The sequence below is a fragment of the Trachemys scripta genome, chromosome 5 (assembly GCF_013100865.1).
Source record: "Trachemys scripta elegans isolate TJP31775 chromosome 5, CAS_Tse_1.0, whole genome shotgun sequence".
Lineage (NCBI taxonomy): Eukaryota > Metazoa > Chordata > Testudines > Emydidae > Trachemys > Trachemys scripta.
This window is the reverse complement of record NC_048302.1, coordinates 127,835,651-127,852,519: the sequence shown is the minus strand read 5'-3', so window position 1 is coordinate 127,852,519 and position 16,869 is coordinate 127,835,651.

The window sequence follows — 16,869 nt, the reverse complement described above, 5'->3', positions numbered from 1 at the left end:
ATTCACAGTTTCGAAATTTCAAACATTTTCAGATTTTAGATTGACCAGCTCTAAAATTGGCTGGGAAACGTAAGGGATATTTGGGGGAAATTGTATCCAAATTTTAGTTCTATATATTGATCAAATTTCAATTAAAAAAAAATAAAAACATGTGACCCGCCTTAAACAGTACATTGAAGTATTTTGGGGGGAAGCAAGGTTATAATAGTGATTAAAATATGCATAAACCTGGGCCAGAATAGTGAGAATGATCTGGATTACACCCAGGTCTCTCACCTTCAGTCCATGCCTCAGTTTTTCTTTAGGACAGCCAGGAGGTAGTAAGCAATGTCTCAGAGATGACAATGCTGTTATGAGCTTTCACTGTAGGTTCAGGAGTGCTTAGTATCTAGGTCACCTAAAAGCAGGGATAGAGGTAACACTGGGGACACATTTCCTCTATGTATTGTGTTGGAGGAGAGTAGGCCAAGGGTCTGAACAGTAAATAAGTATCTAGACTCAAAGGGCCTATTTTGTCCTTTGTATGTAGAAAATAGGGGATACTGCTCTCTCTGGATCCTTGCTGCTTAAAAACAGCCCTCCAAAGGATGCACCTAAAACTCACCAGATCTACAAGCAGAGCACAGAGCATGCTTTCTTTGCAACAAGGCAGAAAAGAAAACCAGAGCACGGGCAGAGCACATACGGATACAAAACAGAAAGAACTGCATACTAAACATTCTGCTTGGATTTGCAGCCCCTGCCTCTCATGCACACTCTGACGAAAGGAAGAATACAGCACAGCTGCGAAAACATTAGGGGACCCTTGCCAATAGTGCATTATACATGAAGAAAATGTATAACGATGATGGCTAGGAACCCCAACACTGCTTTAGTTAAAGCATTGCTAGGACAGAGCATTAATGTTGCAAGACATTATCTGAAGAAATATCTCTAGACAAGAAGCCAGGGGATGAAGTTTGAAATGGGAACTAATTAACACTAAGAGAAACTTCACATATAAAAATCCCTTGCAGGCTTTTATTTATAACTTATTATTTCTGTGTATCGTGGACACATAACGTGCCTGCAGTAACCACACATAACAGTGTACCAGAGCGCTATCTTGTACTATATTTATACATAGCATGTGTATTTCTCAACCTGCAAAGTCCCATTGGAGCAACCCAAATCAGAGATACAGAAAAAACAGCAGAGTTTGGAAGCTTAAAACAATGTAGGATACAAATTCTTTTCTGTTTCTTGAGCAGAGTTAACATCAGTTTAATTATTCAGTATCTTTGCTGTAAATAACATGGAGTAGTCTTTTTTTATAGCACATTTCAGGATGTAAGTGTGTCCTTAAAAATATAGGGCAGGATCCTCATCTGGGGTAAATCAGAGTTGCCCCTCCGAAGTCAGTGATTTGCATCAGCTGAGAACCTGGTCCATGCTGTTCAGATACAGCTGATCATTTGGGCAGATGGAATTCAGATCAAAGAAAATGAGGCAAAATGAAAAACTGTAAAATCTCATGAATTTCTATCTGCAACAAAGCTCTGTCTTCTGTTTCCCTCCACCTCCGCTGCAGGCATCCTACCTATTGTATATTCTCCACTGTTTGGTCTACTCTAGATTTAAATGTCCCAAGCCAGAGATCCTCCCCCGGGAAACTGTTTCACAGACTATTCTTCCCACTGTAATAGCTGCAGAATTAGGTAAAGCAGCCCCCCAAAATGACATATGATTATGCTGTTGAATGTATATGGAAATAAGTAAGAAGTTCTCTGATTGAATCAGCCTTTCAAAAATATATTTAATGATTGATGATAATGTGAGACTGGAAGGTTACAAACAACCTGGGAGAAAGCACAAGCAGGAGAGCACAAGAGGGGAGGACTCCTGTCTCATACTGAGAAAGAGGGACGATCGATCGATGAGTTGTCTTAAGTGCCTATACACAAATGCAAGAAGCCTGGGAAACAAGCAGGGAGAACTGGAAGTCCTGGCACAGTCAGGGAACTATGATGCGATTGGAATAACAGAGACTTGGTGGGATAACTCACATGACTGGAGTACTGTCATGGATGGATATAAACTGTTCAGGAAGGACAGGCAGGGCAGAAAAGGTGGGGGAGTTGCATTGTATGTAAGAGAGGAGTATGACTGCTCAGAGCTCCGGTATGAAACTGCAGAAAAACCTGAGTGTCTCTGGATAAAGTTGAGAAGTGTGAGCAACAAGGGTGATGTTGTGGTCGGAGTCTGCTATAGACCACCAGACCAGGGGGATGAGGTGGACGAGGCTTTCTTCTGCCAACTAGCAGAAGTTGCTAGATCGCAGGCCCTGGTTCTCATGGGAGAATTTAATCACCCTGATATCTGCTGGGAGAGCAATACAGTGGTGCACAGACAATCCAGGAAGTTTTTGGAAAGTGTAGGGGACAATTTCCTGGTGCAAGTGCTGGAGGAACCAACTAGGGACAGAGCTTTTCTTGACCTGCTGCTCACAAACAGGGAAGAATTAGAAGGGGAAGCAAAAGTGGATGGGAACCTGGGAGGCAGTGACCATGAGATGGTCGAGTTCAGGATCCTGACCCAAGGAAGAAAGGAGAGCAGCAGAATACGGACCTTGGACTTCAGAAAAGCAGACTTTGACTCCCTCAGGGAACAGATGGGCAGGATCCCCTGGGAGAATAACATGAAGGGCAAAGGGGTCCAGAACAGCTGGTTGTATTTTAAAGAATCCTTATTGCAATTGCAGGAAAAAAGCATCCCGATGTGTAGAAAGAATAGTAAATATGGCAGGCGACCAACTTGGCTTAAGAGTGAAATCCTTGCTGATCTTAAACGCAAAAAAAGAAGCTTACAAGAAGTGGAAGCTTGGACAAATGACCAGGGAGGAGTATAAAAATATTGCTCAGGCATGCAGGAGTGAAATCAGGAAGGCCAAATCACACTTGGAGTTGCAGCTAGCAAGAGATGTTAAGGATAACAAGAAGGGTTTCTTCAGGTATGTTAGCAACAAGAAGAAAGTCAAGGAAAGTGTGGGCCCCTTACTGAATGAGGGAGGCAACCTAGTGACAGAGGATGTGGAAAAAGCTAATGTACTCAATGATTTTTTTGCCTCTGTCTTCACGAACAAGGTCAGCTCCCAGACTGCTGCACTGGGCAGCACAGTATGGGGAGAAGGTGACCAGCCCTCTGTGGAGAAAGAAGTGGTTTGGGACTATTTAGAAAAACTGGACATGCACAAGTCCATGGGGCCGGATGCGATGCATACGAGGGTGCTAAAGAAGTTGGCGGATGAGATTGCAGAGCCATTAGCCATTATTTTTGAAAACTCATGGCGATCGGGGGAGGTCCCGGATGACTGGAAAAAGGCTAATGTAGTGCCCATCTTTAAAAAAGGAAAGAAGGAGGATCCGGGGAACTACAGGCCAGTCACCTCACCTCAGTCCCTGGAAAAATCATGGAGCAGGTCCTCAAGGAATCAATTGTGAAACACTTAGAGGAGAGGAAAGAGATCAGGAACAGTCAGCATGGATTCACCAAGGGGAAGTCGTGCCTGACTAACCTAATTGCCTTCTATGATGAGATAACTGGCTCTGTGGATGAGGGGAAAGCAGTGGATGTGTTATTCCTTGACTTTAGCAAAGCTTTTGATACGATCTCCCACAGTATTCTTGCCGCCAAGTTAAAGAAGTATGGGCTGGATGAATGGACTGTAAGGTGGATAGAAAGCTGGCTAGATCATCGGGCTCAACGGGTAGTGATCAATGGCTCCATGTCTAGTTGGCAGCCGGTTTCAAGCGGAGTGCCCCAAGAGTCAGTCCTGGGGCCGGTTTTGTTTAATATCTTTATTAATGATCTGGAGGATGGTGTGGACTGCACTCTCAGCAAGTTTGCAGATGACACTAAACTGGGAGGCGTGGTAGATACACTAGAGGGTAGGGATCGGATACAGAGGGACCTAGACAAATTAGAGGATTGGGCCAAAAAAATCCTGATGAGGTTCAACAAGGACAAGTGCAGAGTCCTGCACTTAGGATGGAAGAATCCCATACACTGCTACAGACTAGGGACCGAATGGCTAGGTAGCAGTTCTGCAGAAAAGGACCTAGGGGTCACAGTGGACGAGAAGCTGGATATGAGTCAACAGTGTGCTCTTGTTGCCAAGAAGGCTAATGGCATTTTGGGCTGTATAAGTAGGGGCATTGCCAGCAGATTGAGGAACGTGATCGTTCCCCTTTATTCGACTTTGGTGAGGCCTCACCTGGAGTACTGTGTCCAGTTTTGGGCCCCACACTACAAGAAGGATGTGGAAAAATTGGAAAGAATCCAGCGGAGGGCAACAAAAATGATTAGGGGTCTGGAACACATGACTTATGAGGAGAGGCTGAGGGAACTGGGATTGTTTAGTCTCCAGAAGAGAAGAGTGAGGGGGGATTTGATAGCTGCTTTCAACTACCTGAGGGGGGTTCCAAAGTGGATGGAGCTCAGCTGTTTTCAGTGGTGGCGGATGACAGAACAAGGAGCAATGGTCTCAAGTTGCAGTAGGGAAGGTCTAGGTTGGATATTAGGAAACACTATTTCACTAGGAGGGTGGTGAAGCACTGGAATGGGTTATCTAGGGAGGTGGTGGAATCTCCTTCTTTGGAGGTTTTTAAGGCCTGGCTTGACAAAGCCCTGGCTGGGATGATTTAGTTGGGAATTGGTCCTGCTTTGAGCAGGGGGTTGGACTAGATGACCTCCTGAGATCCCTTCCAACGCAGATATTCTATGATTCTATGAACCAGGGATTTAAAATGTAAAGAAAAACTTTCAAAATCATATTTAACAAGAAACATTAAACAAGTTTTCAGCTTCCAACCACAGATGTTATTTCTCTGAAACCACAAATGCTCAGCTGCCTCTGGGCTAAATGCTACGTTTAGTCCCAAAAGTTGAGATACTGCACTGGGGCCCCTATTGTACAAAGCTCTGAAGCATGTGCGTAGCTTTTAAACAGCGTGGACTTCAATGGGATTAATCTGGGTGCTTTCAGCTAATCGCTGGTTTAAGTGCTTTGCTAGATCGTGGCTCAGATGAACAAATAATTAGTTGGCTCTATTATCTTTACCCAGGCAAACTATCACTGCAGTCTGTAAATAAGTACGAAGTAAGAACTTCAGGATTTAGCACAAGCTCTTCTATTACTCATTTCCAAATACACTTCATAAGGAACCTGTGCTGTACTGAAAACTGCTAAAATTACAAGCTGTCACTTTAAGAGTAAAGGGTTTCCTGGTCCTGTTTGGAGGCTAAGAGCTCTGTAAGGAAGCATGTGATCTGTGTCTTGATTCTCGAGCAGTCAGTCTGCAAAAAAACAGCCTAAAGCAAGGTGGGTTGAGTTGTGCCTCTGTGCAGCAGGGAGCAGCCTGCTTTCTTTCTTTCTTTCTCTCTCTCTCTCTCTCTCTCTTTTGCTGTTTTTTTGGTTCTTTTGTGTTAGGGTTTCAGATTCTAAGAAATAAAGTCGTTTTACGCTGCAAACTTCCAGCAAGAGTATTTTATGATGTATCTAATCTCTGTGTGTGTATGCCGGGAACATAACAGAACACAACATGTGAAAAGGTTCTAATTATTATTATTTGTATTACAGTAGCACCTAGATAACTAAACAAAGATCACATTGTGGTAGGCAGTGTACCAACATATCGGAAGGGACAGTCCATGCCCTGAAGAGCTTACAGTCTAAGTGAGGAAGGATCGTCCAGTTGTTAGGGTGCTAGGCTGGGACTTGGGATAGCTGCATCACAGGAGAGTGGGGTTCACTCTCTACTACAATTCCCTGCTCTACTACAGACTTTCAGCATGGTCTTAGGTAAGCCACTTCTTCCTTTGTACCTCAGTTTTCCTTCTGCAGAAGGGGGATAACTTCTCTTCCTCTCCAAGGTGTTTAATACATTAAAAGGTTAGATGGTTGACTTAGCACTGCATGGCATTCTGATTAAAAGTAAGTATTATGAAGCACATGTTTAATAGACTAAGAACTGGCTAACTGCCATCTCAAAAAGCAGCTGAGAATGAGGGTGTTTTTAAGTGGGGTTCTGCAGGGACTGGTACTAGACCTGCTACCGTTCAGTAATTTTGTCAACGATCTGGATATAAATATAAAATCAATGCTGATAAATGTTGTGGATTGCACAAAGATTGGTGGAGTTGTAAATAATGATGAAGTCAGGGCAGTCATATAGATCGAACTGGATCACCAGGTAAACTGGGTCCTTTCAAACAAAATACGTTTTAATGCAGACAAACGTAAAGTCAGAGATCTAAGAACAAGGACTGCAGACCATCCCTACATAATGGGGACTGGACACTGGAAAGCAGTGACTCTGACAAGGATTCAGAGGTCATAGTAGACAAGCAACTCAACATGAGCTTCCACCCCGATGCTGTGGCACAAAGGGCTAATGTGACCCTTGGATGCATAAGTTGGGGAGTAGTGAGCAGGACCAGCAGGGTAATTTTACCTCTGGATACAGCATGGTAGGATCAATACTGTAATGCTGAGTACAGTTGTGGTGTCCACATTTTTAAAAGGGTGTTGAAAAATTGGACATGCTGCAGAGAAAAGCCACAAAAATTATCTGAGAGCGGAATTAAAATGCCTGACAGTGGGAGACTTAGGGTACGTCTTCACTTACCGGAGGGTCCGGCGGCAGGCAATCGATGTTCTGGGATCGATTTATCGCGTCTGGTTAAGATGCGATAAATCGATCCCGGATCGATCCCGGAAGTGCTCGCCGTCGACGCCGGTACTCCAGCTCAGCGAAAGGAGTACGCGGCATCGACGGGGGAGCTTCCCTGCCGCGTCTGGACCCGCAGTAAGTTCGGACTAAGGTACTTCGAATTCAGCTACGTTATTAACATAGCTGAATTTGCGTACCTTAGTCCGAAGTGGGGGCTTAGTGGGGACCAGGCCTTAAAGAGCACCATCTGGATAACGTCTTAAAAGGAAGATCAAGAGGTGACTTGATGAAGACCCTTCTTGGGAAGAAAATATTGGGTACTAAAGGGCTCTTTAGCCTGGTGGAGAAAAGCAGAGCAAGAACCGCCGGCTGAAAGTTAAAGCCAGACAAATTCAAACTGGAAACAAGGGACAATCTTTTCACAGGAGCGTGAGTAACCACTGGATCAAATTACCAAAGGAAGTGGTGGATTCTCTGGATGTCTTCAAATCAAGACTGGATGCCGTTATGGGAGGTATGCTTTAGTGAGATACAAGTGTTGGGCACAATACACGGTGAAATTTTATGACCTGTGTCGTGCAACTAGATGATCTAGTGGTCCCTTGTGGACTTTCTGGCCCTAAACTCTACCAATCTATGAAAAGATTAAGAGATGCTCAGATACTACAGAAAGGAAAGCCATGTAAGTACCTTAGCTAGGTTGAAATAGACTAATAATGGGAGGGAAAATGAAGACATAGACAGGTGAGGTGAGTTGCCAAGGCCACACTGCAGGGATAATTTCTGCTGAAGTTGATGGGAGTTCTATCATTTGCAACTATGGGTGCTATGAAGTCCATGGGGGCAGCGCATGTGCCACACTTTTGCTTAGGTGCCTAACTTTGCATTTAGGTGCCCAACTTTTGGAACTAAAGTTTGAACATATTGGCCTTAAATCCCAGTGCTGAGAGGTGTTGAGTGCTCACAGCACTCATTGACAACCCCGCCCTGGCAGCATTTTACAGGATCAAGCCCGTGGCTTCCATTTCCTGGTTTTATAGGAGAAAGCTTCTTCTGGGATCTAATTATAAAGGTCTGTGTTGTACAGACTTATCCTTTATCTTAAGGAAACAGAGCACTTTGTATTACTTGACCAAAAGAGTGATACTAAGAAGTTTCCCCCCCCCCAAGCTGCTCTTCAGAATGAGTGCGAATCTAAGACCCTCTGAGGCGAGCCTCATCAACTGCTGGAGTCTATTTGGTAGGGAACAGATCGATCTCATGTCTCAGAGCAATTTCTTGAGCCATTGACAGTCAGAGCCTGCTTTTTCAACTGTTAACAAAGGGCTTAATCAAGGAAGGCAAGAAAGCTGGGAGGAAGGTCTCTTTATGGTGGAGCCACTGCAGATTTGCAAGCATGTGGAGGAACAAGGAATTTCTAATGAGAAAGTACTTGATGGCAGCCCAAAAGATAAAGGCTATTTTTTAAAATCCTCCCAGGAAACCCAAACAAGCTTTGAAAGGTATTGCTCACTCAGAGCATGCGGTGCAAACATTCTTTTCTCCCCTTTCCGCCAACCTTCCAAATACCTCCACACCTGCCTCTATAGGAGGGGTTTAATGGAGTGGCCACCTACACACTATGGGGCAGATTCATGTACCAGCTCTAGGGCAGAGGAAAAGCAGTTTGTACATCCTCTATTCGGAGGCTTTTGGGAGTCAGTGTGGCCCCTACCCTAACTTGTACCCCTGCATCAAAGGTCCCCAGAGGGCTTTGCAACAGTGCAGAATCACCAGGCATAGATACTATATGGCTACGCCCTCTCCCGCCCTCTCCCTCCTCCATCCTGCTGACCTCTCATCTCCACTCCAATCCCCACCCGTCCTTAGGGCTCCTGAGGAGATGCTGTAGAGCTGGCAGAGTGGCACAGCAAACTTTGTGGCAGGTGTAACAGGGCAGTGCCCCACAGGCAGGGAGGAGGTTCATGCCTGCCCCTATATCCAGACTTACAGCAACAATGAAGCAAGCCTAATGGGCCCAATCCTGCTAGGTACTGAGCACCTGTAATTCCCACTGAATTGTCTCACAGTCTAGAAATTATGAACCGAAGTCATAGTTGCCTTGTGGCTCCTTTGTGCCAGCGTAGCCACTCACAGAGGCCACAAAACAGCCATGACGACCTCAGGGGAATATTCCTAGCATAGAAGGGCCCAACCCACCTGCTACAGTGCCAGCTCTGTGGTCTTACTGGTTCCATCCTCCCCCAGCAATAGGCCATGGGGCAGGAGCATTCCAGGGGATGAGTGGGAGATGGTTTGGCCAGGTTGAACCAATGCCTAGTTATTTACTGGCTGCTACAAGGCCCATAGGGGCCTTAGTTAGCCAGGTGCAAGTTAGGGGCGTTACTGCTGTAACTGGTGCCAAGCATTGAACTGGTCTCTGGCAGACCCAGGATATGGGGACACAAGTCATGCCACCTTCCTCTACTCTATGCCTGTGCCAGGCTCTGCACCAGTGTCTGCATGAATTATGTCCTATGGGCCAAATTCAAGGCTAAATTATTCTGGCGCTTAAAGACCCCCAAGCGGCCCACCTCAGCTTTTCCCTCTCCACCTTGAAAACATTTCTTCGAAGTGTGTTTGGTTTTCTTTAATGCCAGTGTCAGGCCAGCAGTCATCTCCCCACCACCACTACCATCTTTGTCCCACAAATGCAGGTCCCAAGATATAGACCAAGGAGAACTTGCTGGTGTGGTCTGCAGAGAGCTAGTTGGTCACATGGTGCTGATTTTTCTCCTTGTTTCCATCTGCTAAATAACATTCTGGAAATGTGTGAAATATTTCCCCATGTAAACAGTCATTGTGGGTGCCATAGGGATATTAACGCAATTGCGAATGGGAAAGGACAGTTGCCCAAGCAATCACACAGGGGAGAGGAAGCTGCCCAGGCAATTGGCAAAGTGGTCTGTTGAATGAGATCTGAGGTGACTACATGCCATCTCTCTGTAAAGGACCTGAGAGCTCCTGTCATTGACCACAAAGTTTTAACCCATGTTATTTAACTCTTTATTATTGTGATTGTCTTTGTGAACAGTGCCTTTGCTTACCCCTTCTGGAGTCAATTCCTGGATAACTAGTACCTAGCTGGCTAGCTGACCATTTTGATTAACTCAACAGCCCTGTTGTTTACTTGCTGTTTCTTTGATTCTTGTAGCCAATAGATTCCGCTTGACAATTACATCTGACTGGGTTCAATTGGCAGTCGTCTTACTTAACTGATAGGCTTGGGAGGATTCGATTTTTATTGGTAAGTGTCGATTTCCCCACAGACAGAAACGAGGAAAACATATTTCCATCAATAATAATTGAAATTTACAGATAGGACAAGTAAGAAAAATGCTGCTTGGGAACATTTTAGAGTTTGATTTAAGGATATCTGCTTTGTATATTTTGACATGTGATGTTAACAATTTGTGTTTCAATGGTTATAAACCTTTAACTTTTTGGCTCTCAACATCCGCTGAGATGTCTGAGCCCCACCCCCACCACCTTTCAGTTCCTGCATCTGTGAACATTTGAATAGACAAAAGTAAAAAAGATGCGTAAAACCCGTAATTTTGCACAATTGTGAAAATGTAAATGGACAAAAATAGAAACAATTCTTAAAAACAAACCTAAACTGTATCCATTGAGATTATATCAAAAAACATTTCATTCTGTCAAGCCAACTCACTCCATATGACATCAGTTCATTTAATTCATGCCACCTGATGGCTATGGTGCTTCGCTATGTTTTTGCTCGCCCAACTCTTTTTATCATAGTAATTGCTTTTTGCCAATTTGAGTGCTTAAGGGGACACTGTCAACTTGAAATCTGGTCTGTTTTTGAAAACCAGTTAGCAGCAGTCTCAGATGCACAATCTTCCCTGCAATCCTCCTGCCCATGTTATTAGATCTACAATCACCTTCTCCTATCATTACAAATGTGTTGCTGCATGAAAGACCTACAGAAATGACAGGAGAAACTTACTATGCAGGAGGAGGCATGAAAGTGACTCTACAACAATTGCTGTCAAACACATAAAGTAAGTAATTTTCCCTCCCTCTATTTCTCTCTCATTTGTAGAAACCTGGTGTGTGACTTGCAATTATAGCAGGTAAAAGAAAAAATGCAGACAGAAGTGTGAATCTTAAATTGACAGCATCCCTTTAACTTGCCCTCACAATTTAATTGTCACCAATCCTACCAACCAATTCTACCCACTGAAACCCTCGAGACAGAGAGGTGTCATAGTGTTGGCTTGTTCCTTAGGCCCAGGTCCTCAAAGGTATTTATATCCATTGAAATCAGTGGAAGTTAGGAACCTAAATATCTTTGAGGATCTGGGTTTATAGCATTTTCCTCCATCTACCAATAACACTTGTGTATTACCCAGATTACAATTCAGCCACCATCTCCTAATCTAGGCCCAGATCTCCTAGACCCTGGGACAGCTGTCTGCATTGTACGTGAAGGAGGTGTGAAGCTGAGTGATGCCCACATACTTTCCCTCAAGCTGTCTCCGAGTCTCTCCCACTGGTTGTACATAGATATTGAAAGACAAGGAGACAGAATTGAGCCTTGCAAAACCTGACAAGTGACCGCCCTGGATGTAGCAGCCCATTTTGACTCCCTTAGAATGTCCTCAGAGATAGGAACTAAGGCAGCTTAGTGCATTGCTGTTGGCCCACGCTCTGAGGTCTGTGGAGAGATCTAGAAATGTGAATATGAGCATTTTCCCACTGTCCCAGGCAAGAAGATAATTTACTATACACTCTCTGCCATAATCAGATTGAAATCCAGCTTCGGAAAGGTCCAGGGTGTTAGCAGGGGTTAGTTGTTACTTTTGATTGTTATTTTGCTAACTTCTGAATGACCTTGATTAGGAATGGGAGATTAGACACTGGATGCTAGGTGGCTGGTTTGGTGGTTGTTTTTTTATCAGTAGGTTCACTATGTCCTGTTCACAGGTGGGCAGAAGATTGATTTGTTCAAAGGGTCCATTGGTTATTTCTTGTTATATAGGGCTCAGGTGTAACAGGCTGGCATTTGCCAACCACAAAGGCCAGTTGGTCAGAGTTGCATGGGGTAGCATGAGTTTCCTTTAGTGCGTCATGGCCTTGTTGCTGTGGAGAAGGAAGAAGTCGTGCTATTAGACAAGTGCAGAGGTTTGATATCTTGGGGTAGGTTCTTTTAAAATAAATTTGAAGAAAGGAATAGACTTATAGAGATGACTGATATGGAAAAAGAGGACATGTGGCTGCACAGTGTTCCATGGATTACATATAATCAATATATTTTAGAATGAGTTTAATAGTTCTAACAAATAGTAGGTCTTAGTGAGTCACTAATAAACACATTTTATACATGTAGAAAATTGGGTAATGTTTTTCCAGCCTGTATGTCATATTAAGAAAAGTCTTCCACCTTGGAATGCAGCTCTGTAGCTCTATAGTAGAAAATCCTTTAACTCATCTCTGAAGAGATGCTGTTTTGAGCCTCCAGCTAAAACACCTGGAAAAGAGAAAAATGTAAATCAAGATTGATTTCAGTATTAATGCTGCACAGCAGTAAAACTTAGAACAAGATTGTGGAAACTGGAATTATTTCAAGCATCAGGAAGGAAAAGATTTGAATCAATTCCATGACTAAATGGGCCATCCATCATAATAGAGGAGCAATCCACTAATTTATGGAAATGTGCCGGCCATTTATCAACATGAGAAGGAGAAATAGCAAAGGAGGAAAGAAGTTCAAACCTGACTCAAGGGGAAAAGAGAGCAAACTGGGATGCTGAACACTGGTGTATTTCCAAAGAAGCAATATGACTCAGAGTTAGAGATGGATGAACCTGAACAAAGCACCTGAATCATAGAATCAGAAGATTAGGGTTGGAAGAGAGCTTGGGAGGTCATATAGTCCAACCCCCTGCTCAAAGTAGGACCAACCCCAACTAAATCATCCCAGCCAGCGTTTTGTCAAGCCAGACCTTAAAAACCTGTAAGGATGGAGATTCCACCACCTCTCTTGGTAACCCATTCCAGAGCTTCACCACTCTCCTAGTGAAATAGTGTTTCCTAATATCCAACCTAGACCTCCCCCACTGCAACTTGAGACCTGTTGCCAAATGCCCTTGTAGATAGTGCTCATGACTTTCTGTGCTGGAAAGCAAACTCTGCCCTGTTGGTACTACTGAACATAATATCAGTGACATAGGGAGAGTTCAGACCTGCAGCCAAGCCTGGTAGCTCTGGCCAAGATCTGATTACTATTTGTAAACAGCAGTACCCAAAGGTCCCAGCCAAGACCAGGGCCTCGTTGTTTGGGTTACTGTGCAAACACAAGGTGAGAGACAGTTCCTGCCTTGAACGGTTTATAATCTAAGTTGACAAGATAGACAACGGGGGGAAACCAAGTATCATTATCCCCATTTTACAGTGAGGAACTGAGGTACAGAGATAATAAGGGACCAAACCAAAGCCCACTCAACTCAATAGAAAGACGTAGGCTGTAAATGACTAACTGGCTGAATATCTCCCAGGAAGTTTGGGGCAGAGGCAGGAACGGAGTCCAAGTCTCCTGAGTTCAGTGCTTTGACCACATGACCATTATCTTTCTTTCCAGCTCATCTTGGAGTAGGGGGACCAGATAACAAGTGTGAAAAATCAGGACAGGGATGCAGGGTAATAGGCACCTATATAAGACAAAGACCTGAATATTAGGACTGTCCCTATAAAATTGGGACATCTGATCACCGTATCTCGGAGCCCATTGAAACTTTACACTGCACGTCAGAGCATTCAAAGCTGAGATCTCTTGAAAGCAGTGTAATATTACTCTGCATCCTAATATCATCAGGAAATCATCCAGGGAAGAGCACATGTGGCTATTCCTATGTATCTTATCCCTGAGCTCCTGCAATATACTTGTTTGGGGAGTGGGGAGCGGGAGTGGGCTCCCTGTCTTCTGAAAGGAGCTGCCTTTCTAATGACCAAAATGCCCTTTGATTTTGGTTCCTAAGGGTATCTCCACCCAGCAGCTTGGAGTGAGCCTCCCAGCCCAGGTAGACAGACATGCACTCGCTCTGCTTGAGCTAGCATGATAAAAACAGCAGTGTGGAGGTTGCGTCATGGGCAGCAGCCCAGGCTAGTGACCCACACTCGAATGGACAGCCCCTGCTGACACCCTGGACGTAACATCCACAATGCTATTTTTAGCACACTAGCTTGAGCAAAGCTAGCACATGTCTACCTGGGCTGGGAGGCACATCCTCAGATGCAGTGTGGACATACTCTAAATCAGAGGTTCTCAACCTTTCCAGACTGCTGTACCCTTTCAGGAGTCTGATTTGTATTTCATACCCAAGTTTCACCTCACTTAAAAACTACTGGCTTACAAAATCAGACAGAAAAATACAAAAGTGTCACAGCACGCCTATTACTGAAAAATTGCTTGCTTTCTCATTTTTACCATATCATTATAAAATAAATCGTGAACCCCAGGTTGAGAAACACTAATCTAGTATATATAGCAGTATAAACAAGTCATTGTCTGTATGCAATTTTAGTTTGAACTGACTTTCCTAGCACTTTTCATGTAGCCTGTTTTAAAACTAGGCACCTATCAAGATGAGTTGACGTACCCCCCTGGAAGACCTCTGAATACCCTGAAGAGATGCACATACCCCTGATTGAGAACCACTGCCCTAAATGAATGAGGTAGAGAAATTTTCTTTAAGTTTTGTAGACCAGATTCAAAAGTTTCAAGAAACATAGGAATTGTCATACTGCATCACACCTATGGTTCATCTAGCCCAGTACACGGTCTCTATCCAGTGCTAGATGCTTTGAAGGAAGTGCAAGAAACCCAACTGTAGAAGCTGAGGGAGAGTTTCTTCCTGACCCCTACTAGCTAGAGTATAGTTTATGCCTTGAAGCATGAGAATAGGTTAAGTGACTTGCCCATGTACACACAGAGCTCAGAATAAAATTCAAAAGTCCCAGCTCCTACTCATCTGCTCTAACCACCACCCTCACCAATGCAGTTCTCTTAGTCTGATTTTTCTCCCAAAATTAATAGCAAAATGCCCACTGAATGAGAAGGAAGGAAATGTGGGTCATGACCGAGACAAACACCACCCCTTCTCCATCTAATATGGTTTCTCGCTTATATAGGGAGCCAGGAGAGAGAGGCTCCAGAGAGGGGGATGAGCAGGAATTCTATTTTTCCTCATATTTGTCATCCAGCATTGAAATCAAGTCAGAGCCCAATAGGGCAGCGGGGTGGTTGCCTTCCTCAGCCACCTTGGTTGGCTAAGCTACATCTGGAGAATGGCAACCTTTGATACAACTGCCATCCACCCACACATATGCAAATTCAAGCACACCGAGTCTTTGTTGTCTTTGTTTATTATCAGTTTCTGCTTCACTTATAGGCCCGTTTGAGATATTCACAAGTGAACTCCCTGCCCCTCAAAACTTGAGATTTTTCACATTTCATTGGCAGTTGGTGAAAAGGGACTAATTTCACTTGAAACCTGTAGAATTATTTTGCAGCTTTTGGCTTGAAAACAGGATCATTTCTGAGTGCCCTGAAACTTGTGGGGGGTTCCCGTGTCAGTTACTGCAATCTTATAAATAATAAAATATAAGCTGTTTACACACAAAACCAGTTTCTACATTGTTTTTTATTGACTTTCAGTAAACTGATTTGAAGCAAAAGGTCAGACAATTCACCAAGGGAGGCTGTAGGCCCATGGAATTTAACAAGTTCCACTTCTCATTATTCTCTGAGTTTGTAATTTCTTCCATTTCAGAAGTGGGTAAAGTGATTCAGTGAAAGACCTGTGAGCCTTCACAAGGTGAGTTGATAAAACTTTCTCAGCACAAAGGCGGTGTGGGCAGAGAGAATGCTGCCCTTTCAGAAAAGCTCAGTTTTAATTTAGTTTTTGAAATTAGCTAAACAAGCCCACCTTTCACTCCTTTTCTTCTCCCTACACAATGATTGTTTTTCATCTTTTAATGACGAAAACTTCTTGAAGTCAAGAAATGTCAGTGACTCATGTGGCAGCTGAGTGAACAACGGCAATGCTAAAGCCATTGTATAGCTAGCAAAACTTCACTGGAGGTAGGGTTTTTTTTTTTCCTTTATGAAACAAATTACAGCTCAAAGTTCACACTACATTAACTATGCCCTTGTTCCCTGCAATAATGCACTCAATGCGGATTATTTTTTGTCACTAATTACTGATTCAGAAAGAAAGCATTTATTGTATACTGCAATTTGCGCTGCCTCTGTCACTCTGAACAAGCTTCAGAGTGGTAGCCATGTTAGTCTGTATCAGCAAAAACAACGAGGAGTCCTTGGGCACCTTAGAGACTAAGAAATTTATTTGGGCATAAGCTTTTGTGGGCTAGAACCCACTTCATCAGATGCATGAAGTGGAAGATACAGGAGCAGGTATAAATACATGAAAGGATGAGAGTTTACCAAGTATGAGGTCAGTCTAACGAGACAATTCACTTAACAGCAGAATACCAAGGGAAGAAAGATAACTTTATAAGTGGTATTGAGAGGGTCCATTTCAGACAGTTGACAAGAAGATGTGAGTAACAGTAGGGGGAAATTAGTATTTGGGAAAATAGGTTTAGGTTTTGTAATGACCCAACCACTCCCAGTCTTTATTCAGGCCTATTCTGATGGTGTCCAGTTTGCAAATTAATTCCAGTTCTGCAGTTGTAATAAGTGATAGGTTTGGAGACTCCTGGGGTGTGGAAGTAATGTGTGGGAGAGGTGGGGTGGAGGCCTTCACAGAGGCGGAGAACGCACATTCTTCTAGGACCCAGTCCTGGTTTCTTTGAGGTTAAAGGCAACCCTCCAACCCAGGATAAGTATATGGAACATCACTGACCCATGGGCACGTAAAGCCGAGCACAGCCTCTAGATCAGGGGTTCTGAAACTGCGAGTTGGGACACCTCAGGGGGTCGTGAGGTTATTACTGGGGGTCGCAAGCTGTCAGCCTCCACCCCAAGCCCCGCTTTGCCTCCAGCATTTATAATGGTGTTAAATATATAAAAACATGTTTTTAATTTATAAAGGGGGGGTCACACTCAGAGGCTTGCTGTATGAAAGGGGTCACC